Raw genomic sequence first — 21889 nt, 5'->3', positions numbered from 1 at the left:
AATGAATGCTACGGACATTATCAGGGAGACTGTTCCATACTTTACTACATGCTATTCGGGGACTAAAATCTGATCTTACAGTCTTAGTTTGAGGTAATAGTAGGTGGTCTTTATTGCGTAAATTATGAGAGCTCCTTGAATTAACTAAATCGGGAAAGAAAGAATTGAAACAGCGAGGCAGTTCACCATGAAGATACTTGAAAATCATTGAAGAGCAAGAGACGACATAGAGTGCATAAGTATTCAAAAGCTCTTTTCGATATCTTTTATTAAATTCGTTAACTAACTGGCGAGCCTTTTTATGAATTACTTTAATCGGATGGAGCAGAGACTGGAAAGTAGACATCCAAATCAAGTTGCAGTAAGTTAAATATGACTGAATGAGTCAAAAATACAGGGTCCGAAGAATAGATCCAGGAAAAATCTGTTTAAGTTTCCGAATAATCCCAAGACTACGTGATATTTTTGCTTGGACCATCTTGATGTGGTTTCTAAAAGAAAGATTCTCATCCAACAAAATTCCAAGGAAACGCACGTATCTTACGTTAGGTCGAGACAAAGGTCCTTTCGAGGTAGATATAGTTGATAAGGACGGGCATGCCTTGCCAGTTCTAGAAAATATGAGAAAGTGTGATTTAGAGAGATTTAAAGCAAGTCGGTTAGTATCAAACCAGTGGTAAGACCGCTCCATAAGCATGTGAAGTTTAACCTCCAAAGCTTGTTCCGTGTCTTCAGCACATAGGATGTTGCTGTCGTCAGCGAAGGCAACTAAATCTTCATGAGGGGATGGCAGAATAACAGAAAATGCCACCGTATTTTCCTTTTCTTGACATAGAGTACAACACGCAGAAGGAATCGCGGTCTTTACCGCTCTAAATAAATCGTTGATGTATATTAAAAACAGAGTAGGACCAAGAATCGATCCTTGTGGTACTCCATAGTCTACACCAATGGAATTTATTGAGTCAGGGTCCATGGAAATTGTTCTATCTTGTAAATAAGAATGGAACCATGATAGGGCTGAACTTCGCATTCCTATATGAGACAGTTTATCAAGAAGGATCTTATGAGTAAGACTATCAAAAGCTTTCCGCACATCAAGGAGAATAGTGGCTGGTATTTTTCCAGAATCTAAAGCGGTATGAAGAAAACTGATGAGTGTAGTGCACGCTTGCTCCGTAGTATGTTTCGATCGAAATCCGAACTGATGATTGTACAAAAACTCCTTAGATTGTAAAAAACTTGTGAGCCTTTTTTGTATCGGCGTTTCAAATATTTTTGAAAACACTGAAAGAAGGGAAATTGGTCGGTAATTTGACGGGTCACTTCTGTTCCCACCCTTAAATAGATCTATCACTCTCACAGTTTTTAAGGACCTAGGAAACTTTCCTTTTTCAAACGACATACTAATAAGCTTTGTTAAAGGGCCCAGAATTGAAGGGAATATATTTTGCACAGCTTTAGTTGATATGTAGTCTGGGCCAGATGATGAAGCACCTTTTAAACCTTGAATATGTCTTACCGCCTCTGATTCCAATACAAGCTCTATAACAATAGATTTAAGGCAAGGGGGTACCAAGAACTTGAGATGTTGATCCTGTGTGAGGGAAATCGCGCTTCCGCTAAGTCCCTTGACAGTCTTTTCGCCAACCGAAGCAAAATATGATGCAAGGGAGCTCTTAATCTCACAAGGGCCCTCGATCAGTACCCCGTCAACATCAAACTTCGTTGGAATGTCAGGACTATGATATGATGGTCTAATGACAGAATTGATGACTTTCCAAGTTTTTCTCATGTCCGTTTTGCACTCCAGAAGCTTTGACGCATAAAACGAGCTTTTCGCTCTGCGAATCAATGATTTGAATAAATTCTTGTAAGTTTTGAATTCTTGTAGGTGATGAGCTGTAGGAGAACTTTTGTATCTTTTCCATAAGTAGAGTTTGTGGCTGGAGCTTGTCAGAAGTCCTTCTGTTATCCAAGGTTTAAAAGGTTGATTTTTTCTTCGAGGCTGATTAGAAGGTCTTCTGGTGCAGCATTCTATAAAACAATCTTTTACTTTAGAGTAAAATTTGTCAAAATTAGAGTCCAAGTCATCTTTTTCATCTATAAATTCCCATGAACATTCTTGCAGTTTAGTCTTTAAAGCTTCAAGGTTCTTTTCCGTAACGAAGTAAGGCGATGTTGAGGGGCTAAACCGTGGAGCCTGCATATTCGGCAACAAAAGATCTGATAAAACTGGGAAATGGTCAGATATATCACTAACAATAACGAAGCTATTCTGAAATGTCAGTGACGAAAATATATTATCAATCAGAGTTGCTGATTTCTCAGTAACCCTTGTGGGTATAGTGACTGATGGTAGTAGTCCAGATGCAAGGATATCGGATAAGAAGTCTGCAGGAAACGAACCCTCGTAGGCTAGGAGATTGACATTGAAATCACCCATGACAAATATAGTCGTGCTGCTTATTTTCATAGATTGAACAAATACTATACACATTTTTTTTTCTACCTCTTTCCATGCATTATCCTTGATTTTCAGGTACTTGCATTATTTGCAGCGTTTATCAAAAAATATAGGATACTATCTGTTACTTCTTATTTAATTTCTCTTATCTTACTTCTTCTTGTTTTTGCTACCTCCTTCCAAGCATTATCTTTGATTCTCAGGTTCTTGCATTATTTGCAGCGTTTATCATACAATACAGGATACTATCTGTTACTTCTTATTGAATTTCTCTTACTTTACTAATTCTTATTTTTACTACTCCTTCCATGGAGGTTCTTGCAATATTTGCAGCGTTTATTATACAATACAGGATATTATCTGTTACTTCTTATTGAAGTTCTCTTATCTTACTTCTTCTTATTTTTGCTACCTCCTTCCATGGAGGTTCTTGCATTTTTTGCAGCGTTTATTATACAATACAGAATACTATCTGTTGCTTCTTATTGAATTTCTCTTATCTTACTTCTTCTTAGTTTTGCTACCTCCTTCCATGGCGGTTCTTGCATTATTTGCAGCGTTTATTATACAGTACAGGATACTATCTGTTACTTCTTATTGAATTTCTCTTATCTAACTTCTTCTTATTTTTGCTACCTCCTTCATGCATTATCTTTGATTCTCAGTTTCTTGCATTATTTGCAGCGTTTATCATAGAATCCAGGATACTATCTGCTACTTCTTATTGACTTTTCAACATCCACTCTTTTTTTCTAAAAATATCGCCTCGCTACACGATTTTTTCAACTTTAAGTTGAAGCCTGGCGAAGTGTTTTGTATTCAGAAACCCTTTTTGTGGCTTGGCGAAAGAATTTTCGCTAGGCGAAGCATTCTCTGCTCTGTCAGAACTAAGCTTAACAGCTGGAACGACAAAAACTAGCTCTGAATCTACTTTTATCATAAATTTTACTGTAGAAATTTTCTCATCTTTTGTGAAGTGAATCTGCATCACTAATATCGTCGATGCTACTATTGCTTTGAAACATATTGGAAACATTATTAGGGTGAAACAAAGATGGAATTTAGGATAAAGAGATGTCTTAATAAGGAAATCGTCTTAATAAAGTTAGTAAACCATTAGTAAATTCACGGTTGTTCACGATAGGTGTCTATTGTAATTCACTTCTGTAGTTAATGCAAAGTTACTACATCTTAAAGCCTGGAATGCATCCTATCACAAGTAATTGCAATAGCGCTGCCTAACACAGTGAAATGACTCCAATGTATTGTTTTTTCTTATCTTGCCCATTCCACTTCTTATGGAAGGAATTGTCGTTGAAACTTCGGACGGGGATCGTTTGATCATAAATTGAAAGTTCTTGTGTCCTTTTTAATAATGAAAATTTATTGGAGGGCTACGAGCCCTCTCCACACCCTGTTTTTCTGCACTACCCCCAAAGACCTCAGATTAAAATTTTGAGTTAGCTAATTTGATCTGAATATTCAAAAAGTGGAAATTAATATGCCTCCAGGAGTAACATTATTCCTACAGTCCCTAGGGCGAGGGCTGTAAGTTATGGAAGTTAACCCTTCTTTACACCTAGGGTTCACTATTGGAAAATGGGAATAAGTTTGATCCCAGGTCTCCAAACAGGACTTGGTATTAAGGTGAAACTTTAAGGAAATGTGAATAGAGATACAAAATACATTCAACTGCATACTTGCTGGTTGTACACACCATGTGTTTGCTGGTTAGGACAAGGGAATGTCAACAATGGAGCCATTATGTCGCAAATAATCAAAAAGCCCAACAACCATAGGTTTTAGGGTAGCTTGATCCCCACAGTTCCTTCGGCAAGAGTTGTAAATCAAGCAAGCTGCTCTTTGCTTTCACATAGGATTTTATTATTGAGAAACAGGAGCATGTTTGATCCTAGATCTCCAAAAAGGCTAAGGGTATTCTGGTGACAGCCGTGACGCTTTGTGGAAATGTTGAACTAGATCAAAACACACTGTGTGCATGTAGGTTGCCAAAAGGGCGTATCAGTAATATCTTAGGAACAGTTGAAGACTTAGTTGAGACTCTCAGGGCTACTGCCTCTACTATTAAACGAAATCAAAAGTGTTTAATTTCATCTAGGTTCTCAAAATACCATAGCTGAAATATCTTAGAAACAGAACAGAGTATAAATTTGAAACCTCCAGAGAAAGTTGAGGGGGATGTGAAAACTGAAGTAAAACTCTTTAAGCATGAAAATATATCAACCAAATTTTACTACAACATATAGGCAGTTCTATATATGTGTGAAGCTTACAAAAGAAAAATTCAAAGCCATTTGATTAGTTCAATTTCAGAATATAAACTCTCTGAGAACAATAGTCTAGCGTGGGTCCAATATTAGGGAATCATTTGTTATTAGGGAAACAATCTATAACTGCTGACCTAAGATACACCGTATTCCTTGTTAATTTATCAATCAGTAAAGACTTACAAGCAAACACGTCATTTCCAATTTGCAAAAACACCTGCTTCATAGATTGACTGCCAAAGAATACAATTTCTTGAGTTTGACATAAAGTAGCCCTTATCAAATTTGTTTTCCCATGTCTAGCCCTAATCGACAACTTAAACCATTGCCAATGTTCCGAGAATAATTTGCAATTTAGAAATTCCACGGTCAACTCATCGTATGTCATCGATGTGAAATCAACTTCATAAATGTCATTCAGTACCTTGGCTTACTCCGACGCGTGGGTGGTGGCCATCCAGGCTCTCACTTTTGCTCGAATTAGTTGCTTTCTAATCGTCTGTGGCGTAACGTTTTCTAAGAAAAACTAAGAGGTTTTTTGAAGTTTTTCTAAGATTAACTGCAACGATGGATAAGGAGATGAAAACGTTATATGCTAATTACTTAATTATTTTCCTCCTGATTTTTCTAATCTGGCTCGTTTTTAAGGCAGTGAGTGTTTTTTGAAAATTACCTTTCTGCTTGGACTGTTTTCTATACAAATTAGCTGAAGCTAAGCTGTTGGGGTGATTTTACCTAAAATTGACTCCAGGAAAATTACCAACAGTTCTTTAACCCCTTTGTGCTGTCATATTTCTGTATGTGTTTTGGAAAGGTTTCTATTTTTTTTTCTTTTTAATTTCTAATTTCTATACCGCAAACTTAAAAGACTTTAATACGTCGAGTTTTGAATGGTGATATTACGACAAGCATACGGCTGTTGGCTATAATATCCTTATTGTTCATACTAGCATTAGCTGAAGCACAGCCGTTGAGATGAAAAATTTCCCTTAAAATCGATTCTAAGAAAATTCCCAACACTTTTTAACACCTTTTTGTCGTCACATCCTTTTCGGTTTTTGAAAACTTTCTGGTTCTTTTTTTTTTATTTAATTTCTAATTTCTATAGCGCATACATTATAGGCTTCACTGCTTCGAGTTTTGCATGTGGATTTTCCAACAAGCGTATAGCTGTTGCCAAGGCTGCGTCCGGGGGAGATTAGGGGGGCTTGAAAACACTTAGAATGTTTGTTCGACTTTTAAAAACGTAACAAAAATGAACATAAAATTAATTTTGATGTGTATTTAAAAGTTTTTTGTATACTAATTCCCCCTTCCACCCGAAAAAAATTCTTTGGTAAAGTCCCCTCTCCCAATAAAAATCCTGGATATGGCCCTGGCTCCTGCTAAGATATTTGTTTTTTTTTTCAGAATCTTCGTCTTGTTCAAAATAATATTAGCTGAAGCATAGTTATTGAGCTGAAAAATTCTCCTAAAATTGATTCTAAGAACAATTCTAAAATTCTTTTTAGCACCGTTGTACCGTCAGATTCTCTTCTTATTTTTGAAAGGTTTCTGATTCTTCGTTTCTGGTTAATTTCTAATTTCTATAGCACAAACTTTAAACGCTTAAACGCTTCGAATTTTTGTATGGTGGTTTTACGTTAAACCTACAGCTGTGTCAGACACTAGCCGGGCTAATGTCTATAGAATTCAGCTAAACATCAGGTAAAAAATATTCCTAAAATTGATTTTACGAAAATCGCTAACAGTTCTCTAACATTTTGTTGGTGTCTGATTTTTTTTATGTTTTTTGAAGTTTTTTTTTGTTTTCCTGTTTAATTTCTAATTTGTATAACGCAAACATTAAAGGGTATAATACTTCAAGCTTTGTATGTTTGATATCATATCTTTTCAAAATTTTATTTCTACAGCTTAAGGCTTATTTTCCCTGTAAAACATAAATTTTGTGATAGCCTACAACTGCAGCTAGTGCTAGACTGTAGCTTGAACAAGATACTTACAAGTCAGACACTTATATGTCTTACAAGATACTTGAACCTGTCAGACACTAGCCGGGCTAATGTCTATAGAATTCAGCTAAACATCAGGTAAAAAATATTCCTAAAATTGATTTTACGAAAATCGCTAACAGTTCTCTAACATTTTGTTGGTGTCTGATTTTTTTATGTTTTTTGAAGTTTTTTTTTGTTTTCCTGTTTAATTTCTAATTTGTATAACGCAAACATTAAAGGGTATAATACTTCAAGCTTTGTTTGTTTGATATCATATCTTTCAAAATTTTATTTCTACAGCTTAAGGCTTATTTTCCCTGTAAAACATAAATTTTGTGATAGCCTACAACTGCGGCTAGTGCTAGACTGTTGCTTGAACAAGATACTTATAAGTCAGACACTTATATGTCTTACAAGATACTTGAACCTGTCAGACACTAGCCGGGCTAATGTCTATAGAAATCAGGTAAATAATATTTCTAAAATTGATTTTACGAAAATCGCTAACAGTTCTCTAACATTTTGTTGGTGTCTGATTTTTTTATGTTTTTTGAAGTTTTTTTTTGTTTTCCAGTTTAATTTCTAATTTGTATAACGCAAACATTAAAGGGTATAATACTTCAAGCTTTGTTTGTTTGATATCATATCTTTTCAAAATTTTATTTCTACAGCTTAAGGCTTATGTTCCCTGTAAAACATAAATTTTGTGATAGCCTACAACTGCAGCTAGTGCTAGACTGTAGCTTGAACAAGATACTTATAAGTCAGACACTTATATGTCTTACAAGATACTTGAACCTGTCAGACACTAGCCGGGCTAATGTCTATAGAAATCAGCTAAACATCAGGTAAATAATATTTCTAAAATTGATTTTACGAAAATCGCTAACAGTTCTCTAACATATTGTTGGTGTCTGATTTTTTTTTTATTTTTTGAAGTTTTTTTGTTTTCCAGTTTAATTTCTAATTTGTATAACGCAAACATTAAAGGGTATAATACTTCAAGCTTTGTTTGTTTGATATCATATCTTTCAAAATTTTATTTCTACAGCTTAAGGCTTATGTTCCCTGTAAAACATAAATTTTGTGATAGCCTACAACTGTAGCTAGTGCTAGACTGCAGCTTGAACACGATACTTATATCATTGCATTCACAAGTTTCAGGTCTTTCTAATCCTCAGACCATAAATACGGTATTATAAAACACTAAAAAAATAATAAATACTTGCTTAAAAATATACTTTTTTCTTATTTTTACATTTCTCTTGCAAATTATATACTTACTATTCAATTTAAGAAAGAAAAGAATGTTTCAAATTAAAAACATGTAATTATTTAGAAAAAATTACCTCTGATTAATGAAATGACTTACTCAGGAGACTTAGGAGCCGTCCTCAGCAATACAAATAAGAAAAAACAACTTACAAGAGGATAAAATCAATAAAACTAAAGTGAACAGTTTTTCAAAACAGTCCTAGCATCCTTAGCTCAGCGAAGTTCAACCAGGAATGATAAATAAATTGTCATGAAACGAGGCAATTCAATGAAATGAAAGAAAATTATTTAAAAACAGGTTTTTAATGCCAGCCTAACTTTTTTCGCTGCTGATCTTGTAGGTGTATTTGTGACAGGTTCTGTGTTAATATCTATTGTTTTTTTTTTTTTAATATTTTGTAAGGTCATTTTTAATTAAATTTGTGTATAAAGCATTCAGTGAATATTCTCCTAAATCCCTATTAAATATTATATAAATCCCTAATCTCTTAAATAGAAATTTAGGAGAATATTCACTGAATGCTTTATACACAAATTTAATTGAAAATGACTTACGAAATATTAAAAAAAAACAACAATAGATATTAACACAGAACCTGTGACATATACACCTATAAGATCAGCAGCAAAAAAAGCTAGGCTGACATTAAAAACCTGTTTTTGAATAATTTTCTTTCATTTCATTGAATTGCCTCGTTTCATGACAATTTATTTATCATTCCTGGTTGAACTTCGCTGAGCTAAGGATGCTAGGACTGTTTTGAAAATCTATTCATTTTAGTTTTATTGATTTTATCCTTTTGCAAGTTGTTTTTTCTTATTTGTATTGCTGAGGACGGCCCTTGGACATAGGGCCGAAATATTCATTCTAATTTGTTTCCCACTGTCTTAAAAAATTCCCTATTGTTCTCCTTGTTTTTGGTGTTTGTGTTAGAAAGGCAGTGTGGTCTTCGTTATTATTTACGTCTCACGAAAACGTAAAAAAAAATTCATAAAAACCGATTTTTGATGTGTTTTTAAAGTTTTTATTGATAAATTATATCCATTATTAAATTACAGTTAACAACCCCCCCTCCGAACCAAATCCTGGCAACAGCCTCAGTTTGATTGCTGTTAACACTTTGTTTAAATTTGTTACTCCAATGAAAAGAGGCTAGAAGGTAACCATACTTCCCGTTTAATGACCTCTTGTAGATCCTTTGGGGTCTAGTAGTACTATTATTAAGGCATTTACCCATCGCCACCATACGCAAATAGGTTCACTCGATTCCTCCTCCAATAGGTGGTACAAAACTAGTAAATACCCTATAGACATTAGTATGACTGCATAAAGGTCTATAATAACCCTCAATTTTATTTCGAGTGAATCCACTTAGGGTCCACCTTGATACCTTTTCGTGACCTCTGAAACTAGAAGGCTACACTAATAGTGCTTTGATGCCTATAATTCAATTAGCTACTTTAGAGTTCTTACCCGACAAAAGTTTGACCCTATTTTGACCATTTTATTCTTTTACACCAAATTTGAGAGAAATTTGGACTGTGTCACGATGTGCTTTTTTCCTTAAAGCCAAATCGGACTTGAAATATTTGTTCAAATGAGCCCTCGTCCGATATTCTACTATCATTAGGTCGAGACACTCAACACTTATAAACAAGTAGGAAAAAAATCCAATAAATAAATTTGTAAAATAATTAACCAAACAATCAACAATTTTAGGCTAATATTTACTTTATCAAATCAAAGGTCATGTCAAAATAACTTAATCTATATCCAATCCCCTGTTTTCATTCTCTAAGACAAAAGGAGACCAAAAAACTGAACATGTTGACTAAGATGATTTTTTACTCTTCTCCAGTGTCCGGTATTTTGAAAATTTGAAGGCCGACGCCTATATACAATTCAGACTCAGTCTCCTTCTTCCGTCTTCTAGAGCCTCGAATTTGTTGAGCTGTTCAATCAAAGTTTTTTCTTTCTGTAAAGCGCGGCACAGGAATATTGAATAAGGTTTCCCTTTGAAGGACTGGAAAGCCAGTCTTTATGTAGAATATGGCATGCTATCCCGCCGAGTCAAGGAAGATAATTAATCAATTATCCAAAAATCGTTTTACCCTTAATTACCACGTGCTGTGATTCACATAATAATACAAATTGAGCTACACATTTAATTTACGAAAAAAAACACCCAAAAATAGTTTGAATGTGCACAAGCCTGGGCAGGTGTAATGCAGAAAACTGTAACTACCCTAGAAAATGGGTTTTAATACAATTTGCTTATGTTGAACTTGTATTATTGCAACGAGATAATAAGAAAAAAAAAGACGAATGGCTACAGAATCTTATAGATATAGCGTTCCCCTGATTACCTAGCACGTTTTCACGCATGCTTCAGAAATTTCGAGCGCATGTGGATATCCGTTTTTCTGAATAAAAGCAGGTAAAACATCGTCCATAGTCCGAAAAATGGCTGCAGTGTCTTACAAACGCAGTATGTGGGAGGGTTAAATTGATGGGTTAACATTAAATTAAATTAAAGGGTTAAAATTGATGTTCTTGCTGATAAATACAACGTCAGATTTGACATTTATTGGAGAACAGAAATTACTAGTTTTACAATGGCAATCCAATATCCTGTCGAATCATGGAAAGAGCAACTTGAGTCCCTTTGACAATTTATCAGCTGTCGCGAGAACTTCAGATAATATACCTAATATCTGAAAGTGACATTAGACAGAATTTAAGCGATTTTATCCTTTTGGACAGCCAGCGGTAATGGAGATGCTGAACTAGGAGCTAAAGCGAGGCCCAGCCTAGGTCAAGACGGCCTACCCAAAATATCATATTTAATTTTTCTTATAGTTTAAGGTGCGTTTGATCTACTTTATTAGCTTGCTTGACCCACCCCGTGAAAACTCCGACGAACAAGTGCTTATAGCGCATGCTTATAAACCTGCGTATTCAGGCATTGCTTATGTTAGAAATTATACTGAAACGGATTGTTTCACTGTCGGAGAACATTTTAAACAGTTATAGAACTCTAATTCTAAGAGATTAATTCTAATTTATTAAAATTAATCTATTCTATTAATTAAAATTAATTAAATTAAAATTAATTAATTCTATTAATTAAAATTAATCTAATTCTAAGAAAGTGCCAAAATTTGGTTCTGTCTTCTGTCCAATCCAAACATAGCTGCTAATAAGTTTTTGTTTCCTGATAAGCTTCCAAATAGCTGCGACTAAAAATACTATTAAAGTTTTGGCAAATGGTTCAAAGTAAATTAAAAAAAATAAAAGGAAAAAGAAAAGTAAATGAGACCAGAATTGCACAATTTCTTAAACACAGAGGACATCTTTTTCTTAAGAATATGCTAAATTATAAAATTTTCATACTTCTGAAGTGCTTCCACGCTTGTTTGACCTTCTTATTGAATACTTCCAATGTCAACAAAAAAAAGAAATTTAGGGTTTTTAGCAGCTATTCATGCATAGAATTTTCTTTTGTTGAAGAAAAGGGGGAAGGGAGAAACATATTGAGGAGGCGATATTTTGAGGAAAAAATCTAAAAAGGGAAGCATTGCAAGGGGATATATATATTTTGGATATATATTTTGCAAATTATATTTTGATAATATTTATATTTTGCAAGTATATATTTTGCAAGTCAATATTTTGAGATGTATATTAAACCGTGAATATATTTGAGATTCAAGTACAGTTTTTGACTATACTTACTATTCTGGAGTCTTTTTTTTTAATGACTCCAATAACTATCTTGCTGAAACATTAAAATTGACTTTCAAATATATTTGGATACAAGATCATTCAAGTATGGCAAACACAGAATCAGATATTAACAATATATCCCGAATTTAGGGAGGGATGGGGGCCTTTCCTTATTATCAAATTTCAGAAATTAGCATGAGATTTTAAATTGATGTTTTTTTTTTCTGGACAATTTTATATAGCCCTCTACCTTGCTTATCCTATTAAAGATCGCTTCTGATAGTCCGAAGCTTTAAATACAGAGAAGAATATTTTAATAAACTAATAGATAAATATATGTATATAAAATAAGATGACACACGAGAAAGTATTTGCTGCTAAGAAAACTGCGACATAAGTTTGTCGTTTACTACAAGACTAGTCTAACAATGTAATTGTGGTATATATTGTGCGATTTCTGTCTCTATAACTCAGCGGATACCAAAATAATTTGGTCCACCCCTCCCTTTAAAAATAATAGACTACTTACATCCCTTTGGCGATTACTTCTTTCTGTGTTTTAATTGCAATTAAACAGACAGGTATATGAACTAATGTCTCCACTGTTTTCGTAGAATATAGTAAAGAAAAGTGCCAGTTGGAGACATTGATGGGTGAAACTATGAAACTATTTATGGAAATGGAAAAAAAGGTCGACTATACAACATCATCTTTCTGAGAAGGATGAATTTTGTAAATTGCAAACAATTCAGTGAACCTTGATTCTATTTTTGGTAGCAGGAATTTTAAATCGGCAAGATTTACTACTTCCAATGCATCTGTGATGTACTATTTGCAACTTCTGCAATGTATGGCCATCACTACCCCTTAAATTGTTCCAGCGCTCACAGGGATGGTAGCACACAATCTAAGAATCCCTAATTTAATAGTAAATCAAATTGACATTAAATTGCAATATTTCACTAGTTGTAACGTTTAAAGCATTTTTAGTTCAAAATAGTTTTGGTTTAAATGTCAGTTTCTTACAACTTAACTTTCTTTCAATTGAGAACATTCATTAAAAAAAAAATAATACAGGACAATTAAAAATTAATACAGAAGCCCTTTATTATTACCATACAGCCCAATAAGGCTTGTCAAACAGTTCGTGGTAACGAGCTGTATCAAGGAGCGACCCGGCTCAATAGTAACCGAAACTTTAAAAATGGAATTTTGATACCAATATCTGCATCAAAAGAATTTTATTTTTATGCTGATTCTAAATATATAAGTTTCATCGAGTTTAATTTTACCCATCAAAAGTTACAAGCCTGAGAAAATTTGCCTTATTTTCGAAAATAGTGAGAAAACACCCCTAAAAGTCATAGAATCTTAATAAAAATGACACCATCAGATTCAGAGTATCAGGGAATCCTAATGTAGATGTTTCAAGCTCCTATCTACAAAAATGTGGAATTTTGTATTTTTTCCCAGAAGACAGATCATGGATGCGTGTTTTTTTCAGAGGCGATTATCTGAACCTAGTGGTCCTATAATATCGCGAGAGGGCTCATTCTAACGAAAATTAAAAGTTATAGTGCCCTTTTTAAGTGACCGAAAAAATTTTGATGACCGGATCAAAATTTAGAGAAAGCTATTTTGTTCAGCATAGTAGAAAAACCTAATAATTATGTTTTTCAGGACGAATGTGTCCCCACAGTCCCAAGGGGAGGGGTTGCAAGTTACAAACTTTGACCATTTTTTACATATAGTAATGGTTATAGAGAAGTGTAAAGCCGTTTTAAGAGGGAACTTTTCACGTTACAGAGAGGGAGCCGGGGGGAGGGGGTTACTTGGAAGGATCTTTCCATGGAGGAATTTGTCATAAGGAAATAAGAATCCTATGAAGGGGACCCGGGATTTTCTAGCATTATTTAAGAAAAAACAATAAGAAAAAAACATTTCAACTAGAAGTAAGGAGCAGCATTAGAACCTAAAACGAACAGAGATTATTACATACAAAAGGGGGTTTGTCTCCTTCACAATACCTCGCTCTTTATGCTAAAGGATTTTTAGTAATTTAAATTATTTATTCTACAGCCTTTGTGATTCAGGGGTCATTCAGGAATTAGGACAAAATTCAAGCTTTAGTGTAAAGAGCGAAGGATTGACGAGGGGGCGAACCCCCTCACATACATAGTAAAAATATACAAATATTGAAGTTCGTCATGTAATTTAATTCGTAAGTTACGTATATTTATTACTAATAAAAAGGTTAGTAAAAAAAGAAAATGTTCTAGTTGCCATTTTAAGTAACCAAAGTTGAAGTGCGGCTACTGCTCCTCCCCCACCCCTTTTATTTATCAAAATCGTCCGATCAAAACTATGAAGAAAGCCATTGAGCAAAAAAAAAAAGAATTAACATGCAAATTTCGTTTTTATTATTCATATGGGGTGAGCCAATATCAAAACATGCATTAGTTAAAAAACGCTCAGAAATTAAATAAAAAACAAGTTTATCTTTAACTACAAGTAAGGAGTGACATTTAAACTTAAAACGAACAGAAATTATTCCGTATATTAAAGGGGTTGTCCCCTCCTCAACGCCTCGCTCTTTACGCTAAAGTTTTTTATTGTTTTAAAAAGTAGAGTTTTGAGAAAGAGTCAAACTTTAACGTAAAGAGCGCGGCGTCGAGGAGGGGACAATGCCTTTCATATGCGTAATAATTTCTGTTCGTTTTAAGTTTTAATGTCGCTCCTTTACTTGCAATTAAAAAAAAAAAATTATTCAATCCAGTAAGGCTCAACAGCTCAATAAGGCTTGTCCAGTAAGGCAAAACACAATTTGGCAACCGAAGGTAAAAAAAAACTAATAACTAAATAAATAAACTACTCAATCAACTAAGGCCGAATGAAAAAGAGAAACAAAGAAAAAGAAAGAGATAAAATGCCAAGTTTCCCACCAAATCGTAGTGACTTGAAGGTTGTGTAATAGTGAGTCATATCATAGCTTTCTTTCTAATTTATATAAAGTGTAGAAGTAGTGTATATTCAAGGAAATCTTATATAAGTTATGCTTGGGAGCTGAATATAATCTTGTTTTCAGCAAGTTTCAAGCAAGGCTGTTTCCAGGTGGGTTATGGTGTTTGAGCCCCCTTCCCCCCAAAACGTTTGTCAGACTCGTAAAAACATAAAAGAAATGAATATAAACAAATTTCTGATGTGTTTTTTAAAGTTTCTTTTTGTAAAGTCCCCCGAGAAAAATCCTGGATAAAACCCTGGTTTCAAGTCAGTATCGAATAATGTGTCCAGGGGGAGTAGCAATTTTATGAACGACTTACTAATCTTACGGTAATATACTATATCGTCTTAACGTACAAAGGACAGGACAGTGTTCAGTTGGTTAGGAGGAAATTTTTATCGAAAAATTAAAAAAAAAATTAAAAAAATTAAAAAAAAAAAAAAAAAAAAAAACCAAAGCCACACACAGTTATGCAGTTTTAGTAGTAGCGGATTTCAATATATATAATGCTTTTTAATATATATATATAATATATATATATATATATTTATAATATATATATATAATGCTTTATATATATATATATATATATATATATATATATATATATATATATATATATATATATAATGCTTATATATATAATGCTTTTTAAACACGTTTTCAAAACGGAGTAAAAGTAGAAAATAATTTTCTCTAAATCTATATCTATCTATATATATAAAAATAAGTTGTCTGTGGATGGATGGATGGATGTGTCAGGTGACGTCACCTGAAAAAACTGGATCAGGTGACGTCAAAACTGAAAAAACTAAAAAAAGGCAAAAACTACAAAAAAAACTAAAAACTAATAAAAAAAATAAAAAAGCTAAAAAACTAAAAAAACTATAAAGGTAAAAACCAATAAAAAACTAAAAAAAAAAAACTGAAAAAACTAAAAAAAGGCAAAAACTACAAAAAAAACTAAAAACTAATAAAAAAAGTAAAAAAGCTAAAAAACTAAAAAAAACTAAAAAAAAACTAAAAAAAGGTAAAAAACTAAAAAAAATAAAAAATAAAAAAAAACTAAAAAAAAGGAAAAAACTGAAAAATAAGCTAAAATAAAGGTAAAAACCAATAAAAAACTAAAAAAAAAAGGAAAAAACTAATAAATGACGACACTCAAAGAGAAAGCGACCAGGACAAAAGGAATGTTCGATTAGCAATCAACAAAGCACAGGGACACAGGGAGTATAAATGACGACCAGGACATAAGTAAAAAAAAAAACTATCTATATATATAAAAATAAGTTGTCAAACTAAAAAAAGGCAAAAACTACAAAAAAAACTAAAAACTAATAAAAAAGCTAAAAAACTAAAAAAACTAAAAAAAAGGCAAAAACTACAAAAAAAACTAAAAACTAATAAAAAAAAATAAAAAAGCTAAAAAACTAAAAAAACTAAAAAAACTAAAAAAAGGTAAAAAACTAAAAAAACTAAAAACTAAAAAAAACTAAAAAAAAGGAAAAAACTGAAAAATAAGCTAAAATAAAGGTAAAAACCAATAAAAAACTAAAAAAAAAACTGAAAAAACTAAAAAAAGGCAAAAACTACAAAAAAACTAAAAACTAATAAAAAAAGTAAAAAAGCTAAAAAACTAAAAAAACTAAAAAAACTAAAAAAAGGTAAAAAACTAAAAAAAATAAAAAATAAAAAAAAACTAAGAAAAAAGGAAAAAACTGAAAAATAAGCTAACATAAAGGTAAAAACCAATAAAAACTAAAAAGAAAAAAAGGAAAAAACTAAAAAAAATTTTCATCTAAAAAACTAAAAAAAACTAAAAAAGGTAAAAACTAAAAGAACTAAAAAAGAAAAAAATAAATGACGACACTCAAAGAGAAAGCGACCAGGACAAAAGGAATGTTCGATTAGCAATCAACAAAGCACCGGGACATAGGGAGCATAAATGACGACCAGGACATAAGTAAAAAAAAAATTAACAAAACTAAAAAGAAGGTAAAAACTACAAAAAAACTAAAAAGAAAAAAAAACTAAAAACTAATAAAAAAACTAAAAAATCTAAAAATCTAAATAAACTAAAAAAGAAAAAAAAAGGAAAAAAATAAAGGAGAAAAACAAAACTAAAAAACGAATGTATATACAGACCGGTACACCGGGATACAAATGACGACCGGGACACAGGGAATATAAATGACGACCGGGACACAGGGACACAACTACAACGGGGACACCGGAGGAAACAGGGGGATGTAAATGACGACCGGGACACCGGGACAGGGAATGGTCGATTAGCAATCACCATCAACAAAGCTCAAGGGCAATCATTAGAATCATGAGGTATAGATCTGAATACAGATTGTTTTCCCATGGACCATTATATGTTGCATGTTCAAGAGTCGGTAAACCTGACAATCTATTTATATGCAAAGACAATGGGACAGCAAAGAATGTTGTATATTCGCAAGTTTTACGTAGTTAAAACCATATATATATATATCTATCTATATTCACAGGTGGGACATAGGGACACAACTACAATGGCGCGTAACTATTATGGCGCGTAACGACTTACGCGCGCGGGGGGGCTTGGGGGGGGCGCGAAGCGCCCCCACCAACTAGGTGTTGGGGTGGCGCGAAGCGCCACCCCAACAGCTAGTATATATATAAAAATAAGTTGTCTGTGTGTGTGTGGTTCTGTCGGGTGACGTCATGTTTGTGTGTTGACTGACGTCATGTTTTCGACTGATGAAATTACAGACCGGGACATCGGGACACAAATGACGACCGAGACACCGGCACATAGGGAATATAAATGACGACCGGGACACTCAAAGAGAAAGCGACCGGGACACAAGGAATGTTCGATTAGCAATCACCATGAACAAAGCACCGGGACACAAATGACAACCGGAACACAGAGAGTATAAATGACGACCAGGACATAAGTAAAAAAACAACAACTAAAAAACTTAAAAAAAGGTAAAAACTACAAAAAAACTAAAAAAGCTAAAAAACTAAAAAAACTGTAAAACAAGAAAAAAAGGAAAAAAAAATGAAAAATAAAGGAGAAAAACAAAACTAAAAAAAACAAAAAAAACTAAAAAGAAAAAAGAAAAAAACTAAAAAAACTAAAAAAGGTAAAAACCAAAAAAAAAAAAAATAAAAAGAAAAAAGGGGAAAAATACAAAAATTTATTTCATCATATACCATTTCAAAAAGGAACAGACCGGGACACCGGGATACAAATAACGACCGGGACACAGGGAATATAAATGACGACCGGGACACAGGGACACTGCTACAACGGGGACGCCGGGGAGCACAGGGGGATATATAAATGACGAAGGGGACACAGGGAATGTTCGATTAGCAATCACCATCAACAAAACTCAAGGGCAATCATTAGAATCATGAGGTATCATTAAAAGAGCTAAAAAAAAGGTAAAAAACTAAAAACTAAAAACAAGACCAATTCAAAAACGAATGTAAATACAGACCGGGACATCGGGACACAAGGAATATAAATGACGCCCAGGACACTCAAAGAGAAATCACAGACTGGGACACCGGGACACAAATGACGACCGGGACACAGGGAATGTAAATGACGACCTGGACACAGGGACACAACTACAACGGGGACACAGGGAATGTTCGATTAGCAATCACCATCAACAAAACTCAAGGGCAATCATTAGAATCATGAGGTATCACTAAAAAAGCTAAAAAAGGTAAAAAACTAAAAACTAAAAAAAAGACCAATTCAAAAACGAATGTATATACAGACCGGGACATCGGGACACAAGGAATACAAATGACGCCCAGGACACTCAAAGAGAAATCACAGACTGGGACACCGGGACACAAATGACGACCGGGACACAGGGAATATAAATGACGACCTGGACACAGGGACACAACTACAACGGGGACGCCGGGGGGCACAGTGGGATATATAAATGACGACGGCGACACAGGGAATGGTCGGTCAGCAATCACCATCAACAAAGCTCAAGGACAATCATTAGAATCATGAGGTATAGATCTGAATACGGATTGTTTTCCCATATATATATATATATATATATATATATATATATATATATATATATATATATATATATATATATATATATAGCGCCCCCACCAACTAGGTGTTGGGGTGGCGCGAAGCGCCACCCCAACCAACAGCTAGTATATGAATATAAGTGAAAACAAAGGGAAGTGAAACGGATTCAGCTTTGCATAACATTTCGAATATCGAATTCATCGAATTCGTATCGAATTCATCTTAGTTATGAACTCTTGAATGTAAAAAGGTCAGTGAATTGAGAAAAATAAGCTAAAGGGATGGAGTTATGTAAAGTCCAATCCGTTTTCCAGCTCATTTTTGTTTTTACTATCATGAAACTGTATTTATTCTTACGTAATGTATTCCTAACTGCTATACCCTCTTGGTTTTTATTGAGACAAATTTGATTTTGGATTCCATTTCGAGTTCCAGGTCAGTCTGGCGTAAAATGGGGGCAAATCTATATCCAATACAAGCATGCACAAATGCATAAACAAATACACACGCAGTCAAGCAAATGGAGAAAATTAGAGCCTGAAATGAGAGAAAATAAACCAAAACTATTATGTATAATTTTCAGTTTTGAGGCTGGTAATTCCACATTTTTTGTATTTCCTTTATTGCATCCTTGCTGCAAGGTATCTTTCCTGTAACCTTGCTATTAAAAATTTGTCTTAACTGAGATTCGAACCTAAGTTACCACGGCCAAAGGAAAGAGTACTTAGCACTCCGCACTCCATTCTTGTACAATAGTGTTTGTTTTTAAGATTTTTATTGTTCCTAATTACCTGTTTATGTTGTTTTGTTTATACAAGGAGTTCATACAAGAGAGGGGGATTCTGACGTAGAACTATCACCAGAATTGCATATTTTGATGATAATTGGAAGTAATTGAAAATTTGAAAGGCGTCGAAAAATGGCTCACAAATTTAACAATTTATGTGACAATAATACAAAAACACATGGTCCTGTGGTGGCACAGTGGGTTTGACCTTAGCTTGGTAATACGGGACCCAGAGATCGAATCATGCTGCAGGAATGCACTGCAGGGCCTACGCAGGGACCTTAGTAGTCAAGAAGCGTCGTTAATCTGATACAATACAAAAACTAATGTTGGAGAGCTGAGAAAAATGAGATTAAAAAAAAACGTTAGGAAAAGCCATCAAACGATAAGCGGAAAACACATGACACGAAATTGCTTAAGAAGTCGTCTTGGATTTTTTAAGGATCGAACTGAACCAAAATTACACAAGACTTGCCAAACTTAACTAGTTAGCTTCGCTTAAATGGTCTAAAGGTTTAGCGCTCTATTACCCACAAAAATGTGGCAATTCCGTATAAACTTTTTAATTTTGAATAAAAAAAATGAAGTTTTTGAAAATTGTAACTTTTTTGCATGAATAAACCAAAAATGGGCCGAGCAAGGTGAGAAGTGTTTTTATTTAGAAGGCGTTGAAACCTTAAGAGATTACGTGCTAACTTTACTCTGTGACAGGAATTAGGGAGAGTCAACAAGGGGTTGAAGTGTAGAAAGATCAGAGTAGCAACTATAAGCACGGGTAACTTTCAAGACTGGAAGCTGGCAGTATTTTTTCAAGCTTTGCAATAATTTTTCCGTCACAAACTAAGATCAGGAACTTATCACTACGCTAACTTTACCAACTACAGAAATAAATTTAAGCATTCTTATTTTAAACAGAAAAGAAAACTCTAAGTGTCGCCATACGCTAGATGACCTTGTTTTTTTTTGCTGACACTAGCGCCAATTTCCACTCTTGTAGGTTTTCAATGCTCTTTGCAATTGACATTGATTGTAGTTAATCAAAAGTAAACTAAAATTCCAAGATCCGATATATATATACGTGTCATATTTAAGGTTTAGACATAAGTTCTCCATTTATTTGTGTTTTACGCAATTTCAATGTCAAACCAATAACTGACCTTGTTCCAAATATTTGGGCATCAGTCATTTACATTCACAGGTAATAAATAACACCTGCTAAATAGGGATACCAGAGCCAAGCAACGTTGCCACATCAAATTTTCACATGAATTCAACTTGAGTCAGCAAAGTCTAAAGTAGGAACTTCAAAATCGATGCCAAAAAAGTAACCGATATAGACTCTATTTTAGAACACTGTATCCTTTTTGGCAAAGATGTATTTCTTGTTTTGATGTTTGCTATTGGTCAGTTCAATATAAGTTTCTGTAGAATTCAGCTATGAGCGAGAAAAAGGAAGAAGATTCAGGCTGGACTAATTATGTCTCATTTATTATTGTGCTTGTCGTTTTATGGATATTTTATTTCAAAGTAAGCAAACTGAAAAACTTTTGCAATGAATTGCAAAAGATAATTGATAAGATAAACAAAAACTTAAACAAAGCCGTCACACGTTTCTACTAACGTTTATTACACCCCTCCCCGAGAAACAATAATAGAAACAATTTCATATGCTCCCTTAGGCATTTTGTGCCTAACATTTTTATCTAATTTCTCTATGACGACAATTCTGCTATGGAGTATATCCAAGAGAGGGCCCTTGGTGTCTCCACTTCTAGTGAAATTAAAATTTCAGTAGAGGTATGCTCCGTGAATAAGTTTTGTTACAATTTAAAATCAAACCAAAGCACTCTTAGCCTTTGTTTAGGTAGGCTACTTAAAACAGTTCCTTCTACTTTGCAGTTCCTTCTGAAAAAATAGTTTTAAAATTTATTCTAAACTTGATACAATAACGTCCTGGATGACAAGCTTTTTAGATGGAAGGGGAGGGACTTCGAGCCCTTGTGTTAAGTAATTTGACCTTATTAATAAGATAAACGAATGTTGGCAGGCATAACCATTACAAGAATCCCACTTTCAAAATGTAAGCACCCCCTCCTCTTTCTGGACTACAAATTTATTTAATGACATTAATTTTCAAATTTTTTAAAATTGAAATTAACTCCTATGTGATCTATCTTGCCGATTTTTACGATTAGTTAACAGATGTTTTTCAAAATACACAGGTTTTGCATAAATATTGCCAACAATAACGCCCTGATTTTCAAACTTTGAATTTCCAAAG

General features: G+C 33.6%; 1 long non-coding RNA gene across 1 annotated transcript in view; it reads left to right on the top strand.

Moving 5' to 3' along the window:
• LOC136039191 (uncharacterized) overlaps positions 1-21889 on the top strand; it is a 44463-nt gene that overhangs the window by 11615 nt on the left and 10959 nt on the right. The window contains exon 2 of the long non-coding RNA XR_010620391.1: positions 19251-21135. This is a non-coding gene — a long non-coding RNA (uncharacterized LOC136039191). The remainder of the gene's footprint in view (positions 1-19250; positions 21136-21889) is intronic.

The sequence above is a fragment of the Artemia franciscana genome, chromosome 19 (assembly GCF_032884065.1).
Source record: "Artemia franciscana chromosome 19, ASM3288406v1, whole genome shotgun sequence".
Classification (NCBI taxonomy): Eukaryota; Metazoa; Arthropoda; class Branchiopoda; order Anostraca; family Artemiidae; genus Artemia; species Artemia franciscana.
Note: the sequence above shows the minus strand (reverse complement) of the source record. Positions and strands in the feature narration are given on the sequence as shown.